This window comes from Canis lupus, chromosome 7, assembly GCF_011100685.1.
Source record: "Canis lupus familiaris isolate Mischka breed German Shepherd chromosome 7, alternate assembly UU_Cfam_GSD_1.0, whole genome shotgun sequence".
Lineage (NCBI taxonomy): Eukaryota > Metazoa > Chordata > Mammalia > Carnivora > Canidae > Canis > Canis lupus.
The window spans coordinates 2876384-2893276 of NC_049228.1; the positions used below are offsets into that span (position 1 = coordinate 2876384).

The 16893-nt window shown below is 42.6% G+C and overlaps 1 long non-coding RNA gene across 7 annotated transcripts in view; it reads left to right on the top strand.

The window, feature by feature from the left end:
• Positions 1 to 12054: 12054 nt before the first annotated feature.
• Positions 12055 to 16893, top strand: part of LOC102152898 — a 167042-nt gene continuing 162203 nt past the window's right edge. Inside the window, exon 1 of one of the 7 annotated variants that reach the window (XR_005361819.1) lies at positions 12055 to 12207. This is a non-coding gene — a long non-coding RNA (uncharacterized LOC102152898). The remainder of the gene's footprint in view (positions 12208 to 16893) is intronic. The other 6 variants (XR_005361823.1, XR_005361824.1, XR_005361818.1 and 3 more) reach the window with 6 other exon arrangements.

A 16893-nucleotide genomic window follows, 5' to 3' on the forward strand; every position in this document is an offset into this window, starting at 1 on the left:
TCTGCTCATGAAGCCTTTCCAGATTCCTCTAGAGATAGACTCACTCCTGTTTTTGAGCTACCAAAGCAATTGTGTTTCTTCTGTGATACCTAATAGCTCTATACTATCTTGTAGCATAATCGCTTGTGTTGACATCTTTATAGATTTCCAAATGCTTAGGACAGTGCTTTGCACATACTAGGTACCCAAGAAGTGTATGTATGTGTGTATGTATGTATGTATGCATGTATTTATTTATTTAAAAGGTTTTATTCATTTATTCATGAGAGACACATACACAGAGAGGCAGAGACACAGGCAGAGAGAGAAACAGACTCCCTGCATGGGGCCCAATGTGGGACTCAATCCCAAGTCTCCAGGATCACGCCCTGGGCCAAAGGCAGGCGCTCAACCCCTGAGCCACCCACGCGTCCCTCAAGAAGCATTTATTGATTTGAATACCTAAGCCCTAATTCAGATAGAGCTTTGTGCAAGGCCTGGCACATAGATACTTATTTACCATGAACTATTATTATTATTACACACATTTGTTGAATTAAAACAATAAATCAATTTAAATACCTGTTCTGCCAACTGGTCTTTTGGCTTGTAACAGTTATTATAAGAATTTAGGAATAAATTTTGATTATTAAAATACATATTTTTAATGATTCTATTTATTTATTTATATATTTGAAAGAGAGAAAGAGTGCGCATGCATGTGTGTGAGAGAAAAAGCAGAGGGAGGCAGAGGGACAAGTAGACTCTGCACTGAGTGTTGAGCTGACCTGGGGCTCAATCTCAAGACCTCAAGATCATGACCTGAGCTGAAATCAAGAAACAGACACTAATTAAGTCATCCACATGCCCGTAAAATATATTTTTAATACCCAGAGAAAACTGTGTTTTAAAATATTTCTTGTTCTCTGATGACTGATATTGAACAATCCAAAGTTGGATTGATTTGAAACAAACAACTTAGACTTTAAATATTTTGAGTCTACAGAGGCCATATTGGGATCAGAAGACGATTAAGAATAAAAATAATTAAAACCAACTTGCGTTTACCCCTCAAGACTTATATAGAAATATTCTTGAAAAACTCAAAAATGTTCACAGAAATGAGATTTTTTTTTTTGAAGGCTAAGAGTTGCCCAATATGCTTATGTTTGAGACCATACATAAATGGCAGATGGCGAGGATAAGAGAAAGAGAACAGGGATTTACTACAGCCCGATCATTCTCCTAGACACTGAGCCTACAACAATATTCCTATCTATCCATGGGCTAATTCCAATAAGAAAAACCTGTTGTTTCATGGTTTGGACACTATAAATTGTGACTTTTCAAGGATTACCATCCTTGAGGGAAATGAATTTTCACCATTTTGTTGTCTTTGTTGGTGTGACTTATGAAATGGGTTTCCTGAATACAGGAATGAACTAAAATGATATATATGGTAGTGTGTACTATCTGAAATTTATATTACCTTATAATATAAAAAAATTGTTTTTACTTCTCTGGAAAAAGATTTATTTACTTATTTGAGAGAGAGAGAGAGAGAGAGAACAAGTGGGGGTGAGCAAGGGAAGGGGCAGAGGGAAAGGGAGAGAGAGAATCTCAGGTAGATTCCCAGTTGAACAGGGAGCCAAGGCAGGACTCATCCCCTGACCACAAGATCATGACCTGAGTGGAAATCAAGACCCCCACCCACTTAACTGACTGAGCTCTCAGGCACACCTTAAACATTTTTAATGTGTTTATTCTTTCATCACAGCTGGATGTTAAACCAGATAAAGTCAGGAATTGTGCTTATTATTCTGTGTATCCCTGGGTATGTTATTATTGATGATTATCAATATTAAATTTACCTTTTTGTTGTTTTTTAGATTTATTTATTTATTTCAGAGAGAGAGAGAGAGAGAGTGAAGGAGAGACAAAAGGAGAGGGACAGAGAGAAAATCTCAAGTAGACTCCGTGCTGAGCCAGAGCCCCAGGTGGGGCTCCATCTTACCACAGTGAAATCATGACCTGAGAAGTCAAGAGTGGTAGCCTAATGGAGGCTCAAGTGACTGAGCTACTTAGTCACCCCATGAGTTTGCTTTGATTTAATAATTTGATGTAACATTTAGGCCAGTCTGATTCAGTAAAAATCAAGAGAAGGACTTGGCAATTGTCTTATGAAGGTGGGCAGTCTATTTGGAATACTTTATGCCAATTATTAGGGCATTGACTTTCAAGTATTTGGTGGATCTATTTTGAAAATTCTTATTTTCCTGAGATCAAAACGTATACCATACATATCATAAAGAGAGTGAACACCAGGCCTAGAAGCAGCTTCTTAGCTCCATCTCCAATCTCTGGTTTGCCCACTGCAGCCTCCAGAAAGTCCATCAGGGTGACACAGAGGTCCTACAAAGCATCCACCCCCGGCCCCTGGGCCTTCAGCAGAAGCTTGTACATGAGCTGGCCTGGTGTCTGCATCAGCTTTCAGGTCTTCTCCTGGGTGGGCAGCAGCAGCTTCTGGGGCTCCTGGCACCGTGGGCGTGATTGGGGACTAAACGGCGGGGGTGGGGGGGGGGATTGCAGCTCTCTTAGTGCCCCAAAGCCTGCTGAGCCCCCTTAAGCTGGAGGCAGACCCCAAGATCCAGGCTGTGCACACATAGGAGAAGGAGTTCAAGAATCTTAACAGCAAATTTACCTCCTTTACCAAGCAGGTGAATGGGATTCTGGAGACTGAATGGAGCCTGGAGCAATAGTTGAAAGCGGCTTGGAGCCCGCGGCTAAGGCGGCAGAGAGCTGCATGGCCTTGGGTGGCGGCTGCTGGCCTGGCCCGGGAGAAGCCGCGGCCCAGGAGGAGAGCTGCGGGCCCAGGAGGAGAGCTGCGGGGCCCAGGAGGAGAGCTGCGGGGCCCAGGAGGAGAGCTGCGGGGCCCAAGAGGTGAGCTGCGGGCCCAGGAGGAGAGCTCGGGCCCAGGAGGTGAGCTGCGGGGCCCAGGAGGTGAGCTGCGGGGCCCAGGAGGAGAGCTCGGGCCCAGGAGGAGAGCTGCGGGCCCAGGAGGAGAGCTGCGGGCCCAGGAGGTGAGCTGCGGGGCCCAGGAGGAGAGCTCGGGTTCAGGAGGTGAGCTCGGGCCCAGGAGGAGAGCTGCGGGCCCAGGAGGAGAGCTGCGGGGCCCAGGAGGAGAGCTGCGGGGCCCAAGAGGTGAGCTGCGGGCCCAGGAGGAGAGCTCGGGCCCAGGAGGTGAGCTGCGGGGCCCAGGAGGTGAGCTGCGGGGCCCAGGAGGAGAGCTCGGGCCCAGGAGGAGAGCTGCGGGCCCAGGAGGAGAGCTGCGGGCCCAGGAGGTGAGCTGCGGGGCCCAGGAGGAGAGCTCGGGTTCAGGAGGTGAGCTCGGGCCCAGGAGGAGAGCTGCGGGCCCAGGAGGAGAGCTGCGGGGCCCAGGAGGAGAGCTGCGGGGCCCAGGAGGAGAGCTGCGGGGCCCAGGAGGTGAGCTGCGGGCCCAGGAGGAGAGCTGCGGGCCCAGGAGGAGAGCTGCGGGGCCCAGGAGGAGAGCTGCGGGGCCCAGGAGGAGAGCAGCGGGGCCCAAGAGGTGAGCTGCGGGCCCAGGAGGAGAGCTCGGGCCCAGGAGGTGAGCTGCGGGGCCCAGGAGGTGAGCTGCGGGGCCCAGGAGGAGAGCTCGGGCCCAGGAGGAGAGCTGCGGGCCCAGGAGGAGAGCTGCGGGCCCAGGAGGTGAGCTGCGGGGCCCAGGAGGAGAGCTCGGGTTCAGGAGGTGAGCTCGGGCCCAGGAGGAGAGCTGCGGGGCCCAGGAGGAGAGCTGCGGGGCCCAGGAGGAGAGCTGCGGGCCCAGGAGGAGAGCTCGGGCCCAGGAGGAGAGCTGCGGGCCCAGGAGGTGAGCTGCGGGGCCCAGGAGGTGAGCTGCGGGGCCCAGGAGGAGAGCTCGGGCCCAGGAGGAGAGCTGCGGGCCCAGGAGGAGAGCTCGGGCCCAGGAGGAGAGCTGCGGGAGAGCCCGTCCAGAGGCGGGGCTGGCCGAGGGCTCCGGAGTACATGGGAGGAAGCGCCCCAAGAGCGCAGAGATGCAGACGCCAACTGTCCTGGTCAGGAAGGCCGCGGGCGACTTGGCCGGAGGGAGGCGGCGGGGACCGTCCGGAGGGCGTCGTGGGGCTGCGGGGGTGGGGGTGGGGGGACGAAGGGCCGCAGCCGCTGCCCGCCCGTGGCCAGCCCTGCTCCCCGGACCAGATGGCATCGTCGCCCGGGTCAAGGGCCGGTGCAAGGCGATCGCCGGCCGCAGCCAGGCCGCGGCTCACACCGGGTGCACCCTGAGGGCTGCTGGCGCTGGTTGGGAAGCACGCGGATGACCGCGGTCGCAGGAAGACAGAGTCGTGAGATGAACCGGGACACTGGGCGGCTCCAGCCCCTTGGAGCCAGGGGCTTCCCTGGAGGCCTTCCTGGCTGGTACTGGGCAGCGCAGGGAGCTGGCATTAGGGACGCCGACGCCCACCTGCCTGGGCTGGAGCGAGCGGGTCGGGGCACCACTTCTGGGAGCGTCCCAGGCGCTGGTGAACCCCAAGCTGGCCCTGGACGGGGAGCCCCCGCGGCCCGTGAGCCCCTGCGGAGTCTAGGGGTGGAGCCCGAGTGTCCAGACCCAGACCCAGGGGCTGAGCTCCGCCCCCTGCAGCCCCGGGAGCCCAGGCCTCCACTGCAGCCTCCACGCCGGGCCTCCACTTCCTCCCGCTGGGTCAACTCCTCCAAGGCTGTGATTGTGAAGCAGATTGAGGCCCACGATGGGAGGCTGGCGTTGCAATCATCTGTGGTTGCTCCCAGCCTCCCCATAGAGCCTCGCGGTGGGGGAGGAGCTGTGCAGGGCAGCATCGGAAAGAGGAGACCCACCTGAGGCTCAGCCCCCAGTCCTCAGTCTACCCTTGGAGGAGGGAGGGTAAGGGGAGCCTACGGCCCTGGGTACCTCTTCTTGCCCTTGCCCTCAAGTAAAAGCCATTTAGGTGTGTATTCCCCCCCAAAAGCTTCAGCTGGTTCTGCCAATCACTCCCTGCCCCTCAAAAAAAGAGTAGCCACATTTACAACACATACAAGTAACAAATGTTTAGCCCAGAATACAGAGAGAATTTCAATGAATGAATAAGAAGAGCATTGACAACCAGAGTAGAAAAATGGCAAAAGATGTGAGCCGTCCTTTTGGGAAATGAAAACCACAAGGGCCACTTGCCACTTGATTTCCACCAGACTGAATATATAAAAATGATCTGATCCTTGCATAGGAAGGCCTTGTTTTACACGCTTTAGAGGCAGTAGCTTATAAAGTATGTTTTATAATCATCTCTATTTAACAGGTGAGGAAATGGAGGCACAGGTTGGTTAAGGAACCTCTGTGAGGCCACACAGCTTTTAGAAGTATTCAGTGCGGGAGCCGGGCCCCAGGCAGGGTTGGACATTTGCAGCATATCCAGACGCAGGTTGGGGAAGGAAGCATGAAAGACTGAGCACGGGTTTTTTATCAACAGGACTGGCGGTGTTGTTCATGTCTTGCAACCACATTACAGCTTCATTCTCAGGTTTTAGGGAAATTTTATGGGGGATTTGAGCTTGTACGATGTCTGAGGAAAATGTGCCATCAGAGAAGACGCTTCCTTTGGAGGTCAGAAGTAGCATTTGCTCTGCTTTTTGGTGCTTTCTCAAAAGAAGAAGAGCTCCCCCAAGACTATGCCAAGAAGTACTTGCTTATCAGTTGCTTAAAACTGGCAGCTTAACTTAATCCTGACTCCCATTCTGCAGCCCAGATTTGGAGAAATGAGGAAATGTTCTCTCTCACTGGACCGTATTCAAACAGGAATACAAATGCCGGGTCTTATTCCCATTGGGAAATATCCAAAGTTATTGTGACAGTACTGTATTTTGAGCAATGTTGGCTATTTGTTTTTTGGAGCACAAAGCAAGCAATAAATCTGTCACCCTGAAAAATCAGGTTGTGACCTAGAGGAAGGAGCAAATTGTGACTTTAGGTAAAAAAGAGTGACCTACCAGGGAGGACAATTTATCATGATAACAAAATTGCTGGTGCTCTCTTGACCGACCAGGAAGAAGGGCTGCAGTAAGCAAATTCAGGAGATGCAAGCGTCCGAATATTTTTAACTGATCAATATTTCCAGAGTTCACAAGCAGCCAAAAAACTGTCATTGTTCAGAGTAAGTACATTGCTCACCTGATTTGTAAAAGGAAAAGCTGAGAGCTTTAATTATTCTCTTAAAAAAAAAAGTCACCACTCAACAACTGGCATTCTTTGTAAAATGAAACTAAATATTCTCCTGGGGATTTAGGTGAGAATTCTTGATTTTTATGAGGAGACAGGAGATAATGTTACCTGGAAATGCTAATGGAAATTGACTCTTGGGGATTAATGTCCTTCACCCAGGCTTGCATTAGAACTGTTCATGCTGGAGAGGAAACCAAGCGAATAATATCATCTAGGGAATTATAAAATAAAGACTTAGGCAAAACTGGAGGTTACTTCAGACACGAATGCTGATTTTCCACTAGGTTGGGTACCTTCCGTGTGCCCCTTCAGATCACTCCACCCTGCACTGTGCCCGAGAGACCGTTTCAAAGGGCTCTCTGCTCAGGGGGTTTCAGTTGGGTCCAGTCAATGGGCGGCACCTGCTGGAGAGTAGAGGGAAGAGGAAGCTGGGGTATTTCTCCTCTGTCCCCCTCCCTGCGGGGTGACTTCAGACTGGCTGAGTCTCTCTTCTGAAAGTCACAGCTCCTGCAAGGTGACATTTTCTGCACAGCCCTTTCTGGCTCTAGATTCCAGTGACCTCTTCTTTCCCTTGACACTTCTGTTCCAGGCGTGATAAATGAGCCCCACCCGTAGGCCCTCAGGGCACGTACGGCCCTATCTTTGTGGTTTCCATGCACCCTGCTCACACCTTTGTATATTAAGCTTTACTAAACTAGAGTGTGCTGTTTCCTGCTTGGTCTTTGATGGATAGACACTTGGGTAGCACTTTCCAAAGACTTCAACAGCCTCATGGCTTTCCAGGAGCTCTGGATGACTAAGACACTTGAACAGGCCTTAGGCAGGGATGGCAAATGCTATCAGTCATGGGATGAAGAATGTTAAGTTTACATTATGTGGCTCAATCTTGGTCATGATGTGCTCAAGCTTTGTATACTATAAAACTGTGATTTTTTTTTCTCTTTCTAGATTTTGCTGACAAGTACAGATATGATAAATCCAGCTTTATGTCATCATCACTCCTCCATGAATTTGAAGGCTAGATAAAGCATTCAGTGCCTGAGCATTAACACCCATTATCTTCAGCCCCTGTTGCCACATGGCACAACTTATTTTCACTTCACCAGCTTACAAATTCAGCTGTCCTCCCAACAAACTTGGCAGGCTCATCCCATTTCTCAGAAGAGATTTAATAGCAGTGAGTTCATGTACTACAAAGACTTCATTACTTTTATTAGCTTTCCGTGCTCCCTGCTTACTGGTGCACTGAGAGGTCTTACTGAATAATCCATAGTTGTCAGAAATATAAATGTGCCCTAGCATCGTACAGCTTTAATTCTACTTATTTTATTTTCTTATTTAGGACATTTTGGAAGAGATTAGATAGAGTTCCTTCTGTTGAGGAATTTGCTGCCGAGTGGTGGAGGCTTATGTCCAATTTATGAGTAGAGTGGAATATCCAATTTTCACGTGCCTATGACACCTGAGAAAATGCATTCATAATGCCAAGTGCTGATTCCTCTTGCTTTTCAAGCTCAGGCAAATTTTTTGGTAGAAAATAATTTATTTACTACTTCATTTAACCAAATATTCTCTATCTTAGACAAGTCAAATACGTTTGAGTACCTTTCTTTAATTATGCATAAATTGTGCCTAGATATCTTTTAATTTTTTTATTTTAATTTTTTTCTTTTTCTTTTTTTGGAAAGATTTTATATATTTATTTGAGAGAGAGAGAGAGTGCATGCACGAGTGTGCGCACACAGTTAGGTGGGTGGAGGGCAGAGGGAGCGGAAGAAGCAGGAAGCCGTCTCAAGGCATACTCAGGATGCTGGGATCACTACCAGAACCTGCTTAAACAACCGAGACATCCAGGCACTCCTTAGTTTTTATCAAATTCTATTTTGTTTTTTATTTTTTTAAGATTGTATTTATTTATTTATCAATTAATAAATTAAATTACTTAATTTTATTAATAATAAATTATTAATTTTAGAGAGAGACCATGCATGTGCCTGTGTGGGGGAGGAGGAGTGTGGGGGGGTGGGCAGTGGGGCAAGTGGACTCCATGCTGAGCACGACCTGCCATGGGGCTTGATCTCACAACCCTGAGATCACGACCAGCACCAAAACCAAGTCTGGTACTCAACAGATGGAGCCACCCAGGTGCCCCTAAATATCTTTTTTTAAAAAACACCACGAGCAAAACTATTGGAGAGTATTTTGTAAAATATTGGGTTGCTTATTAAATCTGTATTATTTATTTATGTGCTCGCTTCGGCAGCACATATACTAAATCTATACTAATTTAACTATGATTAGTTGTAGTATAAGCATATACATACGAACAGAATAAGACAGGGGAGAAAGAACAAGTAGAAGTAGAGTTTGTCCAGTTAAGATCCATACCAATAAATCAGAATACCCAACAACAGTTGCACAAAATCTTTCAATTGTCTTAGGCTTTAGTATTATTTATATAAAGGAAAAAGGGGGTGCCTGGGTGGCTCAGTTGATTAGGTGGCTGACTCTTATTTCATTTTTTTACGGTTTTATGTATTTACTCATGAGAGACACAGGCAGAGGAAGAAACAGGCTCCATGCAGGGAGTGAATGCGGGACTGGATCCCGGGACCCTGAGGTTCCGCCAGTCCCGCCCTAGGCCGAAGGCAGCCGCTCAAGCCCTGAGCCCCCCAGGGGCCCAGGCAGCTGACTCTTGATTTTGGCTCAGGTCATGATCTCAGGGTCATAGGATTGAGTCCTGCATCAGGCTCCGAACCGCTGTGGCATTTGCTTAAGATTCTCTCTCCCTCCCATAAAATAAAGGCCAGAAACTGGACTGACCTCAGGACTAAGCAAGTATAGAGTATCTGACAACTCATGGATTATCTTTCTTATGTAATCGATATCTCTCTGGGATTTCCCTTATAAAACAAAGAAGGATTATGCGAAAGCACACATTTTTTGAATGAGAAATAAAGACGGAATCTCTCTAAGGGGCGCCTGGATGGCTCAGGGGCTGAGCCTCTGCCTTGGGCACAGGGCCTGACCCCGGGGTCATGGGATGGAGCCCCCCCCCCCCCAGTTGGGCTCCCTGCATGGAGCCTGCTCCTCCCTCTGCCTGGGTCTCTGCCTCTGCGTGTCTCTCATGAATAAATAAATAAAATCTTAAAAAATAATAAAATAAAATCTTGTTAAGAAGAAAACATCTGGCGAACCCCAAAGGGAAGGAAGCAGGGAAAGATTGTTCATCTCCCTCGATAATGCTTCTGTATCACAGCTGAATTTCTTACAAGAATCTCCTATATTTAAAAAAAAAAAAAAAAAAGAATCGCCTACCTAGTGGTTCCCTCTTTTATATTTATTTATTTATTTATTTATTTATCTATTTATCTATTTATTTATTTAGTGGTATCTATCATCTATCTATCTAATCTATCTATCTATCATCTATCTGTTTATCTATTTATTTATTTAGTGGTATCTATCATCTATCTATCTATCATCTATCTATCTAATCATATTTATTTATTTATTTACTTACTTTACTTACTTTTACTTACTTACTTTTACTTACTTTACTTTTACTTACTTTTACTACTTTTACTTATTTACTTACTTTTACTTACTTACTTTTACTTACTTTTTTACTTTTACTTACTTTTTTACTTACTTTTACTTATTTACTTTTACTTACTTTTACTACTTTTACTTACTTTTACTTACTTTTACTACTTTTACTTACTTTTACTTATTTACTTACTTACTTTTACTTACTTTTTTACTTACTTTTACTGACTTACTTTTACTTTTTTACTTACTTACTTTTACTACTTTTATTTTTACTTACTTTTACTTACTTACTTTTTTACTTACTTTTACTTACTTTTACTACTTTTACTTACTTTTACTTACTTACTTACTTTTACTTACTTTTACTACTTTTACTTACTTTTACTTATTTACTTACTTACTTTTACTTACTTTTTTACTTACTTTTACTGACTTACTTTTACTTTTTTACTTACTTACTTTTACTACTTTTATTTTTACTTACTTTTACTTACTTACTTTTTTACTTACTTTTACTTACTTTTACTACTTTTACTTACTTTTACTTACTTACTTACTTTTACTTACTTTTACTTACTTTTACTACTTTTACTTACTTTTTTACTTACTTTTACTTACTTTTACTTACTTTTACTACTTTTACTTACTTTTACTTATTTACTTACTTACTTTTACTTACTTTTTTACTTTTACTTACTTTTTTACTTACTTTTACTTACTTTTACTTAGTTTTACTACTTTTACTTATTTTTACTTACTTTTACTTACTTTTACTTACTTACTTTTACTTACTTTTTTACTTACTTTTACTTACTTACTTTTACTACTTTTACTTACTTTTACTTACTTACTTACTTTTACTTACTTTTACTACTTTTACTTACTTTTACTTATTTACTTACTTTTACTTACTTTTTTACTTACTTTTACTGACTTTTACTTTTTTACTTACTTACTTTTACTTACTTACTTTTACTACTTTTACTTATTTTTACTTACTTTTACTACTTTTACTTACTTTTACTTACTTTTTTACTTACTTTTACTGACTTACTTTTACTACTTTTACTTATTTTTGCTTACTTTTACTTACTTACTTTTACTTACTTTTACTTACTTTTTTACTTACTTTTACTTACTTTTACTACTTTTACTTACTTTTACTTACTTACTTACTTTTACTTACTTTTACTACTTTTACTTACTTTTACTTATTTACTTACTTACTTTTACTTACTTACTTTTTTACTTACTTTTACTGACTTACTTTTACTTTTTTACTTACTTACTTTTACTTACTTACTTTTACTACTTTTACTTATTTTTACTTACTTTTACTTACTTTTACTACTTTTACTTACTTTTACTTACTTACTTTTACTTACTTTTTTACTTACTTTTACTGACTTACTTTTACTTTTTTACTTACTTACTTTTACTACTTTTACTTATTTTTACTTACTTACTTTTACTTACTTTTACTTACTTACTTTTTTACTTACTTTTACTTACTTTTACTACTTTTACTTACTTTTACTTACTTACTTTTACTTACTTTTTTACTTACTTTTACTTACTTACTTTTACTTACTTACTTTTACTTACTTTTTTACTTACTTTTACTTACTTACTTTTACTTACTTTTACTTACTTACTTTTACTTACTTTTACTACTTTTACTTACTTTTACTTATTTACTTACTTACTTTTACTTACTTTTACTTACTTACTTTTACTTACTTTTACTACTTTTACTTACTTTTACTTATTTACTTACTTACTTTTACTTACTTTTACTTACTTACTTTTACTTAGTTTTACTACTTTTACTTATTTTTACTTACTTTTACTTACTTACTTTTACTTAGTTTTACTACTTTTACTTATTTTTACTTACTTTTACTTACTTTTACTTACTTACTTTTACTTACTTACTTTTTTACTTACTTTTACTGACTTACTTTTACTTTTTTACTTACTTTTACTTACTTACTTTTACTACTTTTACTTATTTTTACTTACTTTTACTACTTTTACTTACTTTTACTTACTTTTACTTACTTACTTTTACTTACTTTTTTACTTACTTTTACTTACTTACTTTCTTTCTTACTTACTTTACTTACTTTCTTACTTACTTACTTAGTGGTTCCCTCGTATCCGCAGTTTCGCCGCGGGCGGCTCCTCTCTCCCGGCGGCGCCCCGCGGCCTGGAAGCCCCGCCGCCCCTTCTGACGAATCATCCGCCGGCCAATAGCAGCCTAGCTCCGGCGCGCGGCGGGCGTCCTTCCGGTCACGTCATCCTTCACGGAGGCACTCCGTCGTCTGGCGTCGTCACGAGGGGGCTGACTTTGACGTCATAGTTGGAGAGAAAGGCCGAGGTCAGGCCCGCAGAGCCCTTCCCGCCGCGCCTTGGTAAGGGGGCCCTAGTTGCTGATTGGTCATCGCCGTTAACGTCTCCGTGCGCCCCGTTATGCGTTAGACCTTGTAGGGAGGCCGGCGCAGAATATACAGGGCTTCCGGGCGTCCGTGGGGCGTGTGGGCACGTGTCCCTCGTGGGTTTGGGGCAGCAGCGCCCTCGAGGTTTTCTCTGTTTTTTTATTTTTTAAAAATTTTATTTATTTATTCATGAGAGACACACAGAGAGTGGCCGAGACCCAGGCAGAGGGAGGGGCAGGCTCCACCGGAGAGCGCAGTGGGGGGGGGGGCTCCATCCCATGACCTCGAGGTCACGTCCTGGGCCGAAGGCAGGCGCTCAACCACCGAGACACCCGGAGGCCCCGCCCCCATTCCTTTTTATTTAAGTTCCATTTGCCAACATACAGTGTAACATACAGTGCTCATCCCATGAAGTAGTAATTTTCTTTATTTTTAGGATAAACATCAAATGTCTTTCTCAGGCTTACAAGGCCTTGCAGCTTCTGACCCCTGTGTTCCTTTTTAGCTCATTTTGAGCCAGTCTCTCACGTGTTTGCTGTGTTCCTGTTGCTTGGGCCTCATTTCAGTCTCTGGAATACAGCAAATTCCATCCCCCACAGGATCTTTGCACATGAAGTTTCCTCTTACTGGAATGCTCTCTTGTAGTTATTTACTTGCCTACATACTGGCTCCTTCAGGAAACTTCTAAGTGCTGTGAGACTAGGGGTTGTGCTCCCTCCCACTTTCTTTTTTCTGCTTTTTATTGAATCTACAGATACATAGTTCTGGCATACAGAAGAAGCTCAATAAATATTTGCTACAAAAGCATATACACAGCTAATAGCTATTACCAAATTAAATTTTATGTTTACATTTTATTATTTTATTTTATTTATTTTAAAGATTTTATTTATTTATTCATGAGAGACACACAGAGAGAGAGAGAGGTAGAGGGAGAAGCAGGCTCCATGCAGGAAGCCAGTCATGGGACTCGATCCCTGGACTCCAGGATCACGCCTGGGCCAAAGGCAGGCACCAGACCGCTGAGGCATCCAGGGATCCCCTATGTTTACCTTTTAACTGTGTATCAAAATATAAAAATTTTGTGCCAGAGCTTTTGAAACATGCACTGATGTTTTTGAATTTTATGTAGATCTACCCATCGTTGTATTATGGCTTCTGTTATTGGTAATCATGCTCAAAAAGGCTTTTCTCAATGGAAGATGATATGAATTATTATCTATTCTTTAATAATATAACTGTTTTTATTTTTTATTTTTTTATAGCTCTTTCTTTAAAAGAATATGTAAAACTCCATACGGTTAAGTTTTTAACCGTATGGAGTGTATCTGAGGGCAAGATGTCAGGTAGTGAGGTTTTTGTTTTCCATATAGTGGCCACTTGTCCCAACAGACTACAATGAGTGCTCTATTTCTTTCTTAAAATGCTTTTATTTTGTATTTTATATGTAGTTCAGACTTCAAAAAAAAGATTTATTTCTTTGAGACAGGGTGAGAGAGCACAAGCAGGGGGAGGGGCAGAGAGAGAGGGAGAAGCACACTCCCCACTGAGCAAGGAGCCCCACATTGGGCTAGAAACCAAGACCCCAGGATCATAACCTGAGCCGAAGGCAGATGCTCAACTGACTGAGCCAGGCTGGTGCCCTATTTCAGACTTTTTTGATACTTAATTTTGGTCTATTCGTCTGTCATTTTGGTGACACATTATTTTAAGAATGATGACTTTTAGAGCATTTTAATATATGGTTGTGTTATCTATTGTTAACAATTATGCTATCCAACAACCAGCCACAGTGCAATAGCTTGTAACATCCAGTTGCAGAAGATAGTTAAGCCTTAATGCCCTAAGGCATCTATTAACGAATTAACTATATACTGTTTGGGAGAATGGGGAAAATATTCACTCAAGTATTTTTTCCTCCAGGGCTTAATTTTCTCACTGACACTCCATTGAGAAAAATACAGCTTAAAAACAATAAACATTTATTTAGCTCATGCATCTGGAGCTTGGAATTTTGGCTGGGCTAAGCTGGGCAGTTGTTCTGGCTTTCGTTGGGCTTATTCTTAAGTCTGGTGGCTGCTGGCTGTGGACTAAGATGTATGCAATCAGGCCACATATCTCTGGATCACCAGCAGGATCGCCCAGACATATTCCATGGTGAGGGGCAGAGAGCAGACACGAAGCAAATGCAAAAGCACATTTTCACATCTCTGCCTGAGTCAAGTTTGCTAACATCTCATTGGCCAAAACGAGTCACACAACTGGTCTCACACCCAAGGTGCAGGGAAATACACTCCACTTTTCCTAGAAGGAACTGCAGAGTCACATTGCAAAAAAGGTGGATACAGAGGATAAAGAAATGGAGTCCATTAATTTAGTTCGTGTACCACCATGAAAGTCTTCCATCATTCTTTAATACTTTTGACTAGCTTTTCCTGCAGACTTCTTGTATCTTAGAACCATTTTGTGAAGATAAGAAACACCCTTTGGGATTTTCAGGGAGAGAAGGTATATAAGTTGGAAACTGACCTAGATATTTTTATGTATTCATGTCATTTAATCTTTCCAGCAAGTTAATCTACCACAGTGCATATTTTACAGGTAATGACACCGAGGTTCAGATAGATTCAATAACTATCAGACAGCTAGTTAAGTCGAGAACCTGGACTCAGACTCAAGTTTCCTGCCTCAGAGTATACCTCTTCCACTGCGGCATGGCTTCCTTTGGTAATTTCTGTGAGGAGCATGCGTGAGAATATTCATCAATAGATTTGGAAAACTGTAAAATGAGCTGAGACCTAATGATTCTGAATTTCCCCAAATAACCTGTGTTTCTGTAAATACAACTCTAGAAGTTTTTGGTTTGTAGGAGAATCTATTGTATCTCCTTCCTGTTACATCCATTCGTTTAGGTAACATCATTGACATAGTTGACTGAAGGAGATGAAATAATCACAAGAAGTGTACCTGGCATTTATTATGGAGATACTAACTTTTTAGCTCGATTGTGATATGATCCATTCAATTTTCTGGCAATTTAGAAAAATATTTTTTCTTTTTAAGTCTTTATTTATTTATTTATTTATTTATTTATTTATTTATTATTTTTTAACTTAGGTAATCTCTACACCGAACATGAGGCTCAAACTCATGACCCTAAGATTGAGTCCCATGCTCTTTTCATGGAGCCAGTCAGGCACCTCCTCAAAAATCACTATTTTCAAGAGTATTAGCTATGTCTTTATGTTCCCAAAACTTTCCTTTGGGAGGCTTTGATTTGGGTTTAGAAATGATGTACAGAGCTTAGGGCCAGTGGCACGAACTGGTGGTAATGTTGCCAGGGATATTGTCATTTTATCCTTTTGGCAAACTATGCTCAACAGGTGAATTCTCGATAGGATGCCAAACAGTCATTTGAAAACTGAAACATTAAAAAAATAAATAAATTTAAATAAAGAAAGCAAACATTCATTTGGATTTTGGTTAAAGTCAAAGTGTTTGTTACTAGAAATTCTGGAAGTGAGCAGCGGTAAAAACATCAGCAACAAAACTTCTTGGAGTTAAACTTGTTTCATTGTGGATATTTTTAATAAAAGCCAAACCATTTCCTGTATGAAAATCTTGTCACGAAGCCAAGTGTCTTAATATTCTGGGTGGGCCCATCAATCTAAACCATATGTTGCCCAGTGTGGAAATGGTTGGAGGTGGGAAGAAGAGGTTGAAATCTGGGAGCCCTGGTCTTGAGAGTGCCTGGTGATCAAGCACCACGGGTTTGCGTCGGGTAACTTATACTCATGTGTGAATCATGAATATATTTATTTCCTAAGACTTCATTAATCTCCTTGACCATTACGGGCTTTGGCATGCCGCAGCCCCGAGGACCGTGTAGTGTTTGCCTTGAAGGACCTAGGAAACATCCCCGAGAACCTGCTGTTGATGAAAAATGCCATTCAATCACTTTATCTTCAGGATGGCAGGACTTTCTGAATTACCACATGGAAACCTAATAATGTCCATCAAAAGCACGTGCAAAGATAAACTACATGAGAATAGTGTCGAACTCCTAGAGAGAAGGGATCACAGAAGTTGTTAACTCACAGCATGAATTTAAGAGTCTTTGCAAGGATTAGAGGGAAGGTGTGTTAAAGGGTCCACAGCAGGCACTTTACACATATTAGTCATGATTGTTAATGACTGCGGAGTTGTCTCAGTTATATTATTCTAAATGGAAGAAGGAGGATGGACTAGATCAGTGGTGTCCAAAGCTGACTAAGCATTGGAATTTCCTGAGGTGCTTCCTAAGATCCTAGATTTCTAGTTTCCAGCGCTGGACGTTCTTATTCAATAGATCTTTTCTTCTCTTTTTCTTTTTTTAATTTAAATTTTATTCAAATTGAATTCTTAATACATAATGTATTGGTTTCAGAGGTAGAGATCAGTGATTCATCAGTCTTAATATAATATCCAGTGCCCATTACATCGCATGCTTTCCTTAATGTTCATCACCCAGTAACCCCATCCCTTCACCCCGTCCCTCCAGTAACCCTCAGTTTGTTTCCTATGATTAAGAGTCTCTTATGGTTTGTCTCCCTCAATAGATCTTTTATATAAGGCTCTGCAACTGATTCTGATGGCCAGTTAAATTTAGAGACCACAGAGTAG